The 15,434-nt window shown below is 49.5% G+C and overlaps 1 pseudogene; it reads right to left on the reverse strand.

Annotated features, from left to right (window-relative positions):
* Positions 1-1,642: 1,642 nt before the first annotated feature.
* LOC108491127 lies at positions 1,643-11,552 on the reverse strand (annotated as a pseudogene).
* Positions 11,553-15,434: the final 3,882 nt, after the last annotated feature.

Below are 15,434 nucleotides of genomic sequence, written 5' to 3' on the forward strand. Positions count from 1 at the left end.
AAAACCTCATTTAATTTTATGTCTTATAGGGTTTATACTGAGTACAATATTGTATAACTGTATTAATTCAACTGAAACCTAAAAATTTACAGCCAATCTTGAAACAGAAGCATCTTAGCTCTGGAACTTGTTATTGAATATGTCAAAGCTGTTGTCATGAAATGCTTCTTCTAATTTTATATGGTTATTAAATAAATAATTTTAAAAATTTTGGTACAATAACAAGGCTGCCATAAACAGTGCAGTACATGACTGTGTCCAGATTGCTTCTGTTTTCATACAATCAGTTTTAGAATTGGAATAAGCTGGCTGAGGTTTTCATGAATATTATCAATAGCGTATATAAATCCTCAAGATGATGCCGGCCACATGGCAGGCATCCAGTAACCAGAAGCTATAAATAGGAAATCAAGTAGCTGAGAGAACAGATGAATTCAGCCCCAGCAGAGGGCAGGATGGAGTCTGTGCCACCTTGCCAGGCGTGAAAGCAACTGGGAGGTCTGGGTTAAGGACAAGACAGGGTGAGGGTCCCTGTATACAGCAGCAGATGGCCCTACCAAAGCCTAGAATGACTCTTTGTCTTGGAACCAAGCACAACTATACCAGCTCCCTGGCACCCCCAGACAGGCCCTCAGATCGGCCCTTTGAGTCCTGCTGTGAGCGTGCTTTGCTTAATCATGGTGGGGGTTGCTCTGGATGATACTGATTGATTGCACTCTTCATTCAGAGCCTAATGCCACTGAAAAGTGTGACCAGAGAACAAACAAAATGAATCGAAGAAGTTCTCCAAGATTATTTATTAGCTATTAGCTAAGGTGAAAAGAAATTTAAAAAGTAAATGAAACTGAAACATAATACAAGGAAATCTCACAGTTCTCTCCTGAGAACGTGAGCTGGACTGTATGGCCTGGCCCAGTAGTGGCTTCCTGTGGGCAGCTGACTTAAACAGAGCCCATGAAAAGCAGAAATTAAGAAATGACACTAACCTCTGCGAAGATGTAGGGTCTGGCATGGTGCAACTGGAAAACACACAGAGACTAGAACCAGACAAGAGGACCACTCGCTTTGCAAGCCCACACAGTTGCATGAGTGAATGGTGAGGCGGCTGGAATAAGTTCTCCCAGGCTGGCAATCCTACTGTACGCCTGGGCATGGCCAGTCTCTGTTCTTTGATGGTGGATTTGAGTCCTTAGCAGTCAGGTGACCTGGAGCAGGTGGACAGCTAAGGGGAGATGGGATTCTGGAGATGGGGTTCTGGGATATAATGGAGAGATAAGAGGTGTGACTGCTACAATAAGAAGACTATTAAGTGCTTCCCAGCCGGCCCAAGAGGCCTTCTCTACGGGGGCACTGTTTCTGAAGCCTGCACTAAGCAACATGAACATCCCGAGAGGAGATCACAGCCTCCTGGGTGAGGATGTGGAAGGCTGGTATTCCTTTGGATGCTTAAGCTCTGGGCTGCTTGTTAAAACCCTGCCTCACTCATGCAGAGCTCAGTGGGAGCTACGGTGGTACTGCTGTTCTTTCTCACAAAATGGAAGGCTGTCAATCTAAATGAACTTTATATTTGGTCTAGGAAAGGCCAGTTCTTTAAAAGGATTTTTATTCCATGAGCTCAAGGGTGCAATTTTCCTTCCTTATCTTCAACCTTTGAGTACCAGAAAATGCCTATATGTTTGTCCTTCATGATGCCTTGGGCCCTGAAGGAAAACAGCCTGAGCACTAGCAGTCCACAGGCCAGGCTTCTTTGGAAGGTGTCACCAGAGTTCTCTCTGGGTATCTTGCGTTATCAGGAAAATCATATAACATATCTTTATGTGCATTTATTATTACCGTGGGGGGGGGAGTAACTTACAAAGAAACAAGCACCCAGTGCCTAGCTCTGCACCACTGAGGTCGGCACCATGCGCTCTGCACCACCGCTCAGAGCCCACCATATCGGATCAGTCCCGCGGCATGCCCATAGTCACTGCTAGCTTTAGCCCATGCCTCAGGGGCCAGCGGTCTCACCCCAGGTCTATAAGTGCCAGGCCATTCTGTCTTTGAGTACACCTGGCTGCTGCGCGTTCCCCACACCCGCCACCGAGCGTTCCTGGCAGCTCACAGCTCTGTCCCAAGATGGCGCTACAAGCCCCTCCTTCCACCACTAACTCTCCACAGTCAATTCTCTGCAAAAGGCCCTGCCCCTTGGAGGAACCAGAACCCCTGGGGAACACAGAATGCTGTAGGGCAGGGACTTGTCATCTGGGAGATCTTCAGCACCTGGATTCCAAAAGACAACCCTACAGAAACACTCTTCCTTCTCTAGGCCTTAGGGATCCACAGGCATAGCAGGTGAGTTAGTGCCTGGTCCTCTTGGATGGGACTGCTGCAGTTCCCATGGTAGATCATGATGTGGCCCTTGCAGTGGAAGTAGGCCTGGAAGACATCACTGTAGCCATGGTCCCTCCACCAGGTAGAGAGCTGCCGGTTCCAGGTGCAGTCCGGAACATGGAAGAGCTCAAGGTGCTCCATGTCAATCATGGTGAGGAAGTCCTGGTCCCCGAGGTGACCATGGAACCAGTACTTGTCTACAAGCTGCTGCACCTGTGCAGGCTCCAGTAGACAACTGTAAAGTGGAGACTGGCACATGGCTTCCAGTTCAGCAGCATCACCCCACTGTTAAAGCCAGGAAGCCCCTCAGGCAGAGGATCTCCAATCCTGGTCTTGGGGTTCTTATGGCAGAAGTGCCAGAATGTGTGCCTATGAAGGGAAAGAAAACGATGTTAGCCAAGTTCGGCGTGATTAAGCCTGCTAGCTCTGCTTCCTGGGTCTTCACTACTACCCACTTACCTCCATTTCACAGTGACAAAAGCAGAGATATTCTGAGGTTCAGAATCTACATCACATCACCAGCAAGTGGCAGCACAAGAGCCTGAATCCAGGTCCCCAGACTCTAAACCCCATGTTCCTGTAATACCCTGTGCCACCTCAGGATGACAATGTTGATGGATCCTCAATGTTATGGTCACTGTGGTAAGCCTGTAGATATAAGAGGTACTGGGGGTGTTCTAGTCTGCTTCTCTATTGCTGTGACAAAACACTCAGCCGAAACCAAACTGGGGAGGAAAGAGTTTATTTGGCTTACAGCACAGTCCATCATCAAGGGAAGCCAAGGCAGGAACTCAGGGCAGGAACCTGGAGCACAGACCATGGAGGAGTGCTGCTTCCTGGCTTGCTCCTCTGGCTTATGCTCAGCCTGTTTTCTTATACAACACAATACCACCTGCTCAGGGGTGGCACTGTCCACAGTGGGCTGGGCCCTCCCATATCGCTCGACAATCAAGAAAATGCCCCACAGACATGGCCACAGGTCAGTCCAATGGAAACAGTTCCTCAATTGAGGTTCCCTCTAACCAGGAGTGTCAAGTTGATAACTAAAGTGATCCAGCACATGGAGGGTACCATACTGGACAGGGGTATTGACTCTTCTTAGCAACCCTGAGTCTTGTGCTCTGTGAGTTGACCCACCCCTATGCAGTTAAGAAAACAGAGCTGGTAAGAAGCAGGGACTAAATAAACTTTGGCATTGGGCTTAAAGTCCACATTCTCCAGATGCCAACAATGTGCGTAGCACCCTGTCTTTACGAATATGAAGAGACGACACAAAGGAGAAGAGATCCTTAGTGGTGGCCGTAAGTCTAGCATTTCTGGGAGGGTGGATGGGCTGAGGACTAGGCACACACCCATAAGTCAGGGTGAAAGTCGGTGTATGGATCCAAGTGGGGCTGTGGCTGTGGAGAAGGTGATGGTGCTCAATTTTGGTCTCTGTAGCGATTCGGAATAACACAATTAGGCTCAGGAGGTGTGACAGCTGGAGGGGACCCTTCTAGGAGCCCTCATCCAAATATTGCAATTTGGAGGTGGCAGGAAACATCTGGAAATCTCCCTGAGATGGTTAGAACACCATTCTCTGGTTCCAACACAACTCCCATTAGGGGTATGGACAAGCCTTCTTTGTGGTCTCACATGTCAGAAAGGCTGCCGACAGCTTGATCTTGGTGAGGGAAAATCATGCCCTTGGGACACCAACCAGTGGAGCACACAGGCTCATTGTTTGAGTCTGGCCAGGATGGGGATGTGAGAGGAGTGGGGCTCTAGTGCCTCCCTGCTGATAACAAACTTGGCAAAAATAAACTTTGAGAGCCATGGTCCTCCTGATCATAGAGCCTGCTGTGATGCAATCACCAGAGTGTCAACATTTCATCATTTTACCTGGCTGCCAAGCACTTAATTTCAGGGCCATGTTCCAAGCGAGCTGTGATTCTACCAGACAGACCTGGGTCAACACAGTGTAACTTAGGTAGAGGAGGGAACTTCCAGGGGGACAGATGCCACACCATCCAGTCACTAGATTCTCTTCCAATGGTGGGGACAGGGCATTTAGGAGGGAGGAAGAGAGAGCTAGGGAGGCCAGCCCATCCCTGCTCCATCTAGCCTACTGTCTCCTTTCTTTCCTTTCAAAGGACCCAGAAGAGAACAGGGCCTGGCTGGATGGAGAAGGTCCCCAGGCAGCTCTATTACAATGCAGGGTACTCAGCCAACAGAGCCTTGGGAAGGATGAAGTGACCAAAAAAGGGCTATGGAAAGGGTGTGAGTGAGACCGCACAGCCTTCCGTGTTGGTGGCACCAAGGAGCAGGTCAAGGTAAGGGCACTGCCTCGCCTGCACCTCACTGAACACTCTACCCACCATGAACAGGGGATTGAGCCTCATTGAAAGGGTTTTACCCCTCAGCAACGGGGGGGGGCACAGCTGGGGACACCCTTGCCTGGAAGCTCCCCAGATCTTTCCTCTCTGCAGCAAGAGTGGCCAAAGGGTGGCCTGGCTCCAAGCTTGCTGGGCTTGAGAGAGGAAAACAGAATACCTCCAGGTGGAGACTGTAACCAGGTGGGTCACTGGGAACACAATGCCCAGAGCTGCCACTCAGGCAGCACACAGAGGCATTTTGTAACAAACACCCCAAAAGAGCCTGGTGCAGGGGTCAGGACATTTTGATGTGTCAAGAATAAAGAGGGGCAGGAAATTGGAAATGCAAGTTTCCCAGTATGTCTGTTGAAGCAGAAACAGCCTACAAAGGAACTGATGATGGTTCTCCAAACTCAAAAACGACCTGCATGTCCTTGCTCAAAGTGTTCTTACTGGCCCTCAGAAACAGAAGGTCACTTGGGTGTGTGGCTGGTTTCTTTGGCATCCATGGAAGCTGGTTCTTGCTGAGCTGCACAGGTTTGGGAGAGAGAACTGCACAGGGATGTGGGAAGGTGAACACTGGCACAGGAGCTGGTGGCGGCAGCATTCCTCACATGCCACAGGGCTGGGTGGATTGCACAGCCCTCTCACGTTCTCCCCAGGACACTGAGATCTTCCCTGTGTGGGAAGGGCTTCTGAGATCTAAGGACCCTTTATCTCTGTCTGCTTTGGATTACACGGGCTCATGTTCCAAGGAGCAGCTCTGGGATCCAATCCTATTTTTGAAACTAGCTGACATACCCAAGGTCAAGGGCACTGGAGACCAGGCCATCAGAGTACATAGCTACTGCTGGCATGTCACTGGCTCAGGGGGCAGACCTAAAAACCTTTCTGAGGCAGGTCAGTGTACATCCTGGAACTTGCCCTTTCCTTCCAGGGGTCTGGGGATAGCTATATATGTCCATAAGTCTTGCAAGTGCTATGGCTGTGGGAAAATCTCTGTATGATTGTAGTTATCTGGTTCTGAGTCCTGGATCTTCCAGAAGTTTCTTGGATGAATGGTTCATGTTCATACCCATCTACTCTGCTCTAACTGTATTTGGGCCTATGTGGTCTTGTTCCACTCTCCATGGTCAGCTGGGTGCCACCAGCAGGGGTAAGATCTCTTCTCTTTGGAAACAATTTCAGCTGGGAAACAAGCCCTGTGCAGATGGTCCACTGTAAATAATGAATCCTTCCAGAAGTCAATGAGCCCTGTTGAAAAAATACAAATGAAGCCCCTTCAAGTCCTTGCTTCTGGATGGTGTATCTCCTAAATTTTTATGTGTAGTACATCTTAATAAGCAAAACAAAAATGTCATTAAAACTGTGAACTAGTCTTCATGGAAAAGAAGTTCATCTTAATGGAAAAGTGTGTGTTTAAAATACCTCTTCTCAAGGCATTTCTCCTGATGGGATGCACTCCGTGTCTTTCTTGGATAACCATGGTCAAGGTCATACTAGAGCTCGCAATGGTCAAGGTCATACTAGAGCTCGCAACTAGAGATTCTGGCAGAGAACTTATGTTCCTTAGGAAAGAAGACACGTTGCCAGGAACAATCCCTCTTCCTCTTGCCACTCCAGACTCACCTGTATCTGGCTGCCTTGTCATGATATTTTTCTCCTGGGCTTGGCTCAAAAGCTCAGAGTTTTCCATTTCCATTTCCAAGGGGAGAAAAGTAAGGATGGTATGTCACACTGAGCCTAGGTAGTCTGCAAGAGGGTCCTTGGAAGGTTCTAGAAGCCTGTGCTGACTCAGGCTGAATCTAGGCTATAGGTTGTTGGGCATAGAAATTTCCATGTTAGGCCTAAGATGCATAAGGACAACATGGTGTGTGACACACCTGAGTGCTTGCCAGCCTGCAGTGAATACAATTCTCTGGGAAGCACAGCTTCCCCCTCATCTCCACCCAAAGTTCCACTGCCTGGAACCACGAAACATTACTTCCCCTGTAACCCTGGGTCTATACCAGGCCTACTCAGCTCTGTCTTGGAAAGGCCCATTCTAGTTCTCCAAGATGAAAGGTGAGGAGTAAAGAGTGATGCTCGGCAGCTGCCCAGCACTCCATCCACCCCAGGTTCCACAGGTGACTTGGAAACAGCTCTGGCCCAGAGGCCCTATGGGTGCCCACCACCTGTGGGCTAATCTCAGACAGTAAGAGCATGTCTGGATTCTGTGGGAGAGATGTAACCCTCAGAACACCTCACTCCAACAGATAGGTGTCAACAGGAAGAAAGGATATCCATGTGGGCATGTTTACGGTTGGCACACCTGGGATAAAGGGGGTGGTTCTACAGTCTGAACTCTGAGGTATGGACTAAACACCAACTGTACAGGTCACTGGGCTTTGAAGAGCTTCGCTTGTGGGGCAGTGACCTGAGATTGGGGAGAAGGATAGGGTAACACTCCCTACTGGGGTTTCAGTGGGCTCTGGAAATCGGTACGGACAGTGTGCCTAGCAGTGTGCCCAGGAGGGATGGGTCTGTCTCCGGAGGTGCTTAGCCACAGGAGGGCTGACTCTGCAAATGCCCTTCCCTCCCTGCCTGCCCAGCTTACTGAGGGTGTGGTACTTCGGCAACCAGCCTTTGCCCACCCAGCCAGCCATCTGGAGGTTTCTGTTTCAACATAGCTTCCTGTTTCAGAGTTTGCATGCTAAAGGTGACCTACATTGCCAGTCTAGTTCCCAGTGTTGCACAAGCGATGACCAGTCCATCTCTGTGGGCTCTAGAAACTGACATGGTACAAGAATCCTGGAGGGTGAGTAGTCCCGATGACAACACACGCCCTGCCATGAGATAGCCCTCCAAATACCCACAGTCTTCCTCTTCTCAGAGCCCTGGAGAAGGGCATCAGTCAGCTAGAGGCTTGCCTCCCAGTCAGGGCCCCAAGGCTCTGACTATCACTCAGGAGGTGTGGGGCCCCACCAAAGTTGCAGGCCTCTGCTCATGCACCTGGGAGCAGGCTCATCTGACACACCACTCTCTGTGCCCACCTGGCTGGGCATCTCAGTCACATGAGCTTCTTCCCACCTCTGCTGCCCTGGAGCTGTGAAAATAGTGGGCAGGGTTAAGAATTCACCATCACTCCATCCCATAAATAGCCTTAGAGCACAGATGTGCCTAAGCTGGGCTATACTCTGGGAGGGCTGCACAGGGAGGATGGAGGGGAGGGATGAGGGAAAGACAGGTACGACACAGAGGGTGTAGTCAGTAGCAGCGATACAGGCCGGGAGGGGTGAGTCTGGGAGGAAAAGAACATCCCATCTAGTCTGAAAGAGGTGTCGACAAGAATGATGGTGTGAAAAGCCTGGGAGGTGGCTGGACATGTGGGTCAGAGGAGGCATGACAGAATTCTGGAGAGTCCAAACATTTAGTGGATAGAGGAAGGGAAGTCAGGAAGATGCAGGGCCTAGGAGAACCCCAGATCCCTGTCCTCTGCACTGACAACCGGAGAAGCTAGTACTAACTCAGGCTATGGGGCCCCGTCTCGGCTGCACGAATCTCAGAGAAGTCACAGGGCTGCATAGACCTTCTAGCTGGGTCTGCAGGCCCCATTGCACCCACTCCAACCATCCAACAGGCAAACGTGACGCAAGTGTCCAAACCAGGTGTCCCCAGCCTTCGTCCCACCTCTTCTCAAGGCATTCTCTCCCGATGGGATGCACTCCAAACTTTCAAATCATTAATGTCAATTCCCATCTTTTTTAATTAAATAGGAGGTTTATTTTGGCCAGGGCCCTGTTTTTCTTTGAATCCGAAATGTTCCTTAAAGGCTCCTGTGCTTGAACATGTGATCTCCAGCTGGCAGTGCTGTTTTGGGAGGCTGTGGAACCCCTAAGAGGCATGGCCTGGCTAAAGGAAGTAAGTGACTTGGAGTAAGCCTTAAGCCTGATCAATTTCTGGCCCTGATTTCATCTGCTGAGACATGAGCAAGGTGCTATGTACTCCTGCTACTACAGACAGAAGCCAACAGCTCATCCTATGGCCACATAAGCTGCCATGTCTTCCCACCATGCATCTGTGAATAAAAGTAAGTCCTCCTCTAAGTTGTTTCTGTCAGATCTTTTGCCAAAATAATGAGAAAAATAGCTAATATAAGGCCTCATCTGCTGATAGCCTTTTTGCTCGCAGAATCCTGAAGTTGCACAGGGCATCGTGTGGCAAGAGTCACGGAATATATGTATATATGCAAACTGCCCACTGTCTGTCACCCAAACACTCTGATTAGAACAGAATCACACAAAATATCTACAAGTAGATACCCCTCCACCACCCTCTGGGGGTTTATCCTCTGCCTTCCACAGCTGCCTCACACCTGCAGCCTGGCACCTCTGCTACACGCCAAGGGTAGCCTCTTCCTCTCTGCTTCACCACTAGGGCACCCACCCTCTGTCTCTTCTCTCACCTTAGTCATTTGAAGTAGGCATGCTGCCCTCCTGGAGCCCTGCCTCTAGTGGCACTCTGCTCCAGTGATGGAGACAGAAACAGGTCCCTATGTGGCGGCAGCATCCTGCCCTTTTCTGAATATATTGCTCTTAGCCTCCTGGGTGCTCTGCTCCGGGAACTACCTATTCGCATTCTCTGGGTCAGTAGTCCCTCCTGGCTCCTCCTGGCTCCCTCCCCAGTCTAAGCTGGCCCTGTCCCTCTTCAATGTTGAAAGTTATAGATGGTGAGAACCTGGCAGTGCATAAGAGGTGACAGTGACCTTTGGGGGAAGTGAGAGCAACCAAGTAACAAGACATGCTGGACTGGAGAACACATGAACAGAAGGGAACAGAAGGCAGATGGCACCTTGTCACCAAGAGGTATACCAGAGCAAGACAGACTAAAGTGGGAAGAAGTACTAGGGGAAAGGGCAGGGATGAGAAGGAAGCTGATGGGCAACATTCAGTGAGCCCTTATTATATACCAGGCCCTATTTAAGTCTTTCCTATAGTCATGTTAATGTTTAAATGACTAAGTAGGGAGAGTCCTATTGTCTACTGCTTCTAGTGAGAAAGAAGAAATAGAAAGGTAGAAACCAGGAGAACCAGGCCCTGAAGTCTGTCAAGAAGAGGGGAGCCCTCAGACATACCTGAGGTCAGGGACACTGGAAAGGCTCTGGAAGATGATGGTAAAGTTACCTATGCAGAAAAAGACAGTGTGGGGGAGGGGGAGGCTGGAGTGGGAGTAGAGTTTGAAGATAGTACTAGTTTACAAGGACCCCAGGTAATACCCCTGGGGATCAGTAACAGATAAATAAAAGGGTCTGCCAGAGCCCTGAGGGTGCGAATGGAATCTGGTAAGTGCCTTGCTCATCTTCATCTGGAAGGTCACAGAAACCCTGGCACGGCTGCTGGTTTCAAATGAATGAGCTAAGAAAGGAAGGAAGGCATGTAAAACTAGATAGCAGGAATTTAAGAAAGGGGTGTTGAGTGAAGATACTGGAGGCGTGATTCAGGAAGGCCACTGAGGAGAGAGAAGGTGCCATGGCCCAGGCGAAATGACAGCAGTGGGGCCTCTCTCAAGGTGAGGAAGAAAAAGGTGAGACAGAGGAGCTGACCCTGCAAGCCCTGGAATCCATGTCAGGGGTGAGATGATCAGGGACAAAGGTGGGCATGAAGGGTCTGCTGCAGAAAGGCCCCAACCCTCAGGACAATGCCCTTCCTACTACTGGCACTGGAGAATGCTTCACTGTGGGTTGGACATCATTGTTAGGAGCAGTTCAAGTCTGGTGGGAGTCCTGGGGGACTCAACCCAGTGGCTGCAAAGATGCAGCCAGGACCAGTGAGGCCCTTCCCCTCCCCCCTCCCAAATGCTCAACCTAGCCTGGGCATCAGCCCCAGCTCAGCGCCCTGATCCTGACCTTTCCCTGAATTCAGGCCAAAAAGGAATGTTTGTCAAGGTGAAGACAAAGCCAAGGTCGCCTTAGGAATTGGCTCACTGCTCCCAACAGGCTTGAGGCATTGGAGGGCACGTCTAGTCGCAGAAGAAAGGACCAGGGAAACATGGTGGGGTGTTTTCCAGGACAGTGAGCAAAATGGGGGTGTGTGGGAGGGAATACGTAGGGGGTGTCTGGAATTTAACCTTGTGTTCCCAGTTAAACTCCATCAGCCACACCAGTGTCCTTCACCCACAGTGAAGGGGTTCTGACCCAGAAGCCAGAGGGTGCAGGGACTTCCTGTGTGTAGCTCACTCAGATGCAAAGGGCAGTAAGACTGCAGCAAAATGTGACTTTTCAAGCCCAGAAGAAATGAAAGCACCTTCCCACTCCATCCAAGCAGACCACCTTGGGCTGTCCCTGCTCACTGCCCTGCATGCCTAGGGTACTCGTCTACACTGACACAAACACCATGGGCCTCCTAGGTGTCAGGCACACAGCAAGGCCACTATGGGGGAGAGTGAAGGACTAGACCCAGGCCCTGCTTGCAGGAGCCTATCACAGAAGACAGCCCTTTCCAGACTCCCTGTGTGGAAGCAGGTTCATCTGGGATTCCATTAAAACACAGGTTCCCGCTGAGAAGCTGCACCTCCAAGTTCCCAGTGAATGATGCTGCTGGTCCAAGGTCTACTCAGAAGAAAAAGGAGTGGGTTTCTGTTGTTGTTACTAATTGTTTAGTTTGATCTTTTTTTAATTAAAAAAAATTTATATGTGTGTATCTGTATGTGTGTGTGATGTGAGTGTTGGTGACAGGTGGAAGTCAGAGGACAACTTTTTGGAATTGGTTTTCTGTCACCTTTATGTAGGTTCAGAATGTCAGGATTGTATGGTAAGCACTTTACCAACTGAACCATCTCACCGGCCATTTTTACGATAATTTTTATAAAGAGATAAAGACTCGGCCATGTGGTGATCTGTATGTGTGTGTGATGTGAGTGTTGGTGACAGGTGGAAGTCAGAGGACAACTTTTTGGAATTGGTTCTCTGTCACCTTTATGTAGGTTCAGAATGTCAGGATTGTATGGTAAGCACTTTACCAACTGAACCATCTCACCGGCCATTTTTACGATAATTTTTATAAAGAGATAAAGACTAGGCCATGTGGTGGTACACGCCTTTAATCCCAGAACTCAGGAGGCTAAGGCAGGCAGATCTCTGTGATCTCTGTGAGATCAAGGCCAACCTAATAATCTACATAGCAAGTTCCAGGCCAGCCAGTGCTCCACAGTAAGACTCTGTCCAAAACAAAACAAAACACAAAAAGAGAGAGAAGGAGAGAGAGAGTCTATAATAGTATTGACATAATTTTTCCTGAAAATGACCATAAAATAAGAAACAAAACAATTTGAATTTTTTATACAAATTCTATGCTAACACCTTGCTGTGCCTTCTTATTCTGATACAGCCTGGGTAGGGTTCCTGGGAAAATGACTCTTGGATGCAACATTCTCATGGGTACAAAGTTGGGGAGAGAGAGGGGACACCTTCCATCACCAGGACCTTGATTCTCACTGCTTTGAGGAAGCATCAGTGCATGTAGATGTTAGAAAGCAGGTTCGGGGCCAGGCGTGGTGGCATACGCCTTTAATCCCAGCACTTGGGAGGCAGAGGCAGGCGGATCTCTGTGAGTTCAAGGCCAGCCTCGTCTACATAGTGAGTTGTAGGACAGCTGGGGCTATAGGGAGACCCTGTCTCAAAAAGACCAAAAAAACCCAAAACAAACAACAACAAAAAACAACCAAAGCAGGTTCAAGGGCTGGAGAGGTGACTCAGTGGTTAACAACACTGGCTGCTCTTGCAGAGGAGCTGGGTTCAGTTCTCAGCACCCACATGGCAGTTAACAACCATCCTTAACTCCAATTCTAGGGGATCTGATGAATGCCCTCTTCTGGCCTCTGTGGGCACTGCACACAAGTACACAACATGTAGGCAAACACTCATACACAAATAAATAAATTAAATAAATAAATAAATAAATAATAGACAGATAGATGATAGATAGATAGATAGATAGATAGATAGATAGATAGATAGATAGATAGATAGTTTAAAAAAAAACAAAACAAAACAGGTTCTAGGGGCAGTTGTTCCTAGCCTGGGCTTCGTTCAAATCCTGGTTCTCTGCTTACTACCCTAGAAAACATACTTAAATTCTCCATGTTCCTGGCTTCCTGATTATAAAGAAGGTTGTTGACAGGATGTCATAAGATAATGCAGGTAAAGTGCTCAGCATATCCATATCTGATGAGATCACAGAAGGCACACACACACACACACACACACACACACACACACACACACAGAGGTCAAGCTCAGTGATCAGTATAGCTGCCAAACCCACAGCCTACCCGCTGCCACCTGAGAAAGACGGGCTTTGAATCCACCAGCAAGTTACCTTGGCCAAGTCACTGCCTGTCCTGGGGCCTCAGTTCCCTAAGTTGTTCCATGGACTCATCGGTCTAAGAACCCTTTCCATGAGAGCTTGTGGAGGTGAAAAGCACAGGTCCATTGTGCTCACTGAACTCCAGCAATCATCCTCCTTAGATGTGCCACCAATATAGGTGGGTACAATGTGGGGTCTGGTGGGGTTTTTGGTTACTTCAAATTTCATTACCATTTGTCAACAAAGCCCGACATGTCCAATGTTGGGATGTGGGTGGTCTCTGACGACAAGCACCTCACTATGTGCTATGCATCCAGGGGCAGCACATGATGCAGGAACTGAACTGACTCACTTCACTTAGTTTTGTATCTGCAGGTACTGATTTCAGGAAATAGAAGTGAACTACCTTTGTCATCTCATCACATGGTGGCTGACCCGTCCACCTCATCTCCCTCAGTGCCCTCAGGGTGGGAGCAGGAGTGAGGAACAGGCAGGGCAGGAAGAGTCCTCTGCTTCCTGGAGCTTCCACACTCATTTTAGCATAAAAACATGGAAACTTGTGGGAGTGGGAGTCCAGCCAGGAAGAAAGTGGAAGGCCCAAAGGAAGATCTCTCCTCCCAGAAGGCACCTGTACCCACCAACACCATGGCCTAGTCTCAGCCAAGCAGCTCAGTGCCCTCTCCCTCAGGATGATCCCTGGGGTCTCTCCATTTCCTCAACCACAGAGCCCCTCTCCTGATCAATCCCTCAAAGGTTGGAGTCATCCAGGCAGCCAGGTCTGTACATGGAGAGTCTCCTTGGCTTTCCCAGCTCAGATGGGTTAATATCATATCACCCATCACTGGGGGCCATTTCAGTGGCAGCCCCAGGTGTCCCCCTATCTCTACTACATGTTCTCTAAACTCAGGACCAGGCTGGGGAGGCTGGGGCAGTTAGGGATGCTGGTCTCTGTGGGCAGCCCTTCTTCCTGATTACCCAAGGCAAATTTGCCTATCCCTACTCTGGACCATAGCCAACCTCCCTCTCACCTAGGTTTACAGGCTCCAGAGCTCTTTGACTCTGATTTCTTTCCTGCCTGCTCACTTTCTAGGGAGATGTTTTCCCCCCTTCAAATCAGAAACACACCCCATGGCTCTGCCTGAGTCTATTCTTCAGGTTTTCTAGATGATTCTCCTGAATTTCTGCTGTGCCTGGAGTATTCTCCATGAAGGCAGAAGAATTCATCCAATGACTCTCCCAGCCAAAATACTCTGGAGTCAGGTGTCTACACAGGTGTGCCTGGGGCTGCCTGGAGCTGTAGAGCATGTGAGAGAGGAAATCAGGCCCCTGCATACTCACCAGCCACTCTAGGCTCTGCCCAATGGGCTATGGCCTGGGCTTACCCAGAACAGATGAGGATGTAAGTGAATGTAAAGTGTGGAATTTTAAAACCTAGATCAAAGCTGGCATTAAAACTAGATGCTAGCTAATGCCACTGTCGGAGGAAGATGATTCTTCAAAACTATCATCAGTTTTTCTGGATGTAACACTCCCCGTCTTTTTTCTGAACTCCCTCCCTGTGCAGGGGAGGCCTTTCCTCTTGGGGACCAGCTGCCTCTGCCTTCCTTCCTCTGGTAGGTAGTTCAGGCTGCAGATCTGCTGACAAGGGAGGAAGTGCCCTGACTTGGCCACATCCATGCCAGCTGGGAGAGTATCTACATCCAGCCCACACATTGTGGAGGCACCTATGATTACACATCCCAGGGCCATCAGGGAGTCTAAGCTACTCCCCTCAGGGACCACGGCCCCTCCTCCACCCCATGGAATACAGAGCCATCTTGCTGGGGAGGCTGAATGAGAAGGGCAGGGTTCCCAACACTGGCCTCTCCTCTTCTGAGGTCTCTGTCAGAGGGAAAAGTATGAATAAATCTGGGTTGTAAACACACCTTCAGAAGGAAGCAGAGAAGGAAAAAGTCAACATGCCCAGCACAGCTAGGCCAGGCTCACAGAGGCCTGACACCACCAGCTGGTCTTGCCTGTCTGCTCTACAGCCACACCCCTGGGCTGGCCAGTGCTCTGTTACACTCCCCTCCCTGGCTTCTCCCTAACCTCAGAGACCTGGCCCTTGCTCAGAACCAACAGATGCCTGCTTCATGCACAAGACTCAGGATAGCCAGGCCACGCCTCCTTGTCTCTCATGTTCAAACCTGATAGGAATAAGGCTGACTCAGTCCTCATCTTGTATAGCTAGGCACCTATGGAATCTTGGGAAACGTTTGTCAAACCAAGCCCTCCGTCCCATGATCACCACCCTCCACAGGACACAAATGTCTTACTGAGAGAGCTTTCTGCTGTTCATGAGCCCCATCTTTCTGGGGGCTCTAGT

The sequence above is a fragment of the Nannospalax galili genome, unplaced genomic scaffold (assembly GCF_000622305.1).
Source record: "Nannospalax galili isolate Female #2095 unplaced genomic scaffold, S.galili_v1.0 scaffold599, whole genome shotgun sequence".
Lineage (NCBI taxonomy): Eukaryota > Metazoa > Chordata > Mammalia > Rodentia > Spalacidae > Nannospalax > Nannospalax galili.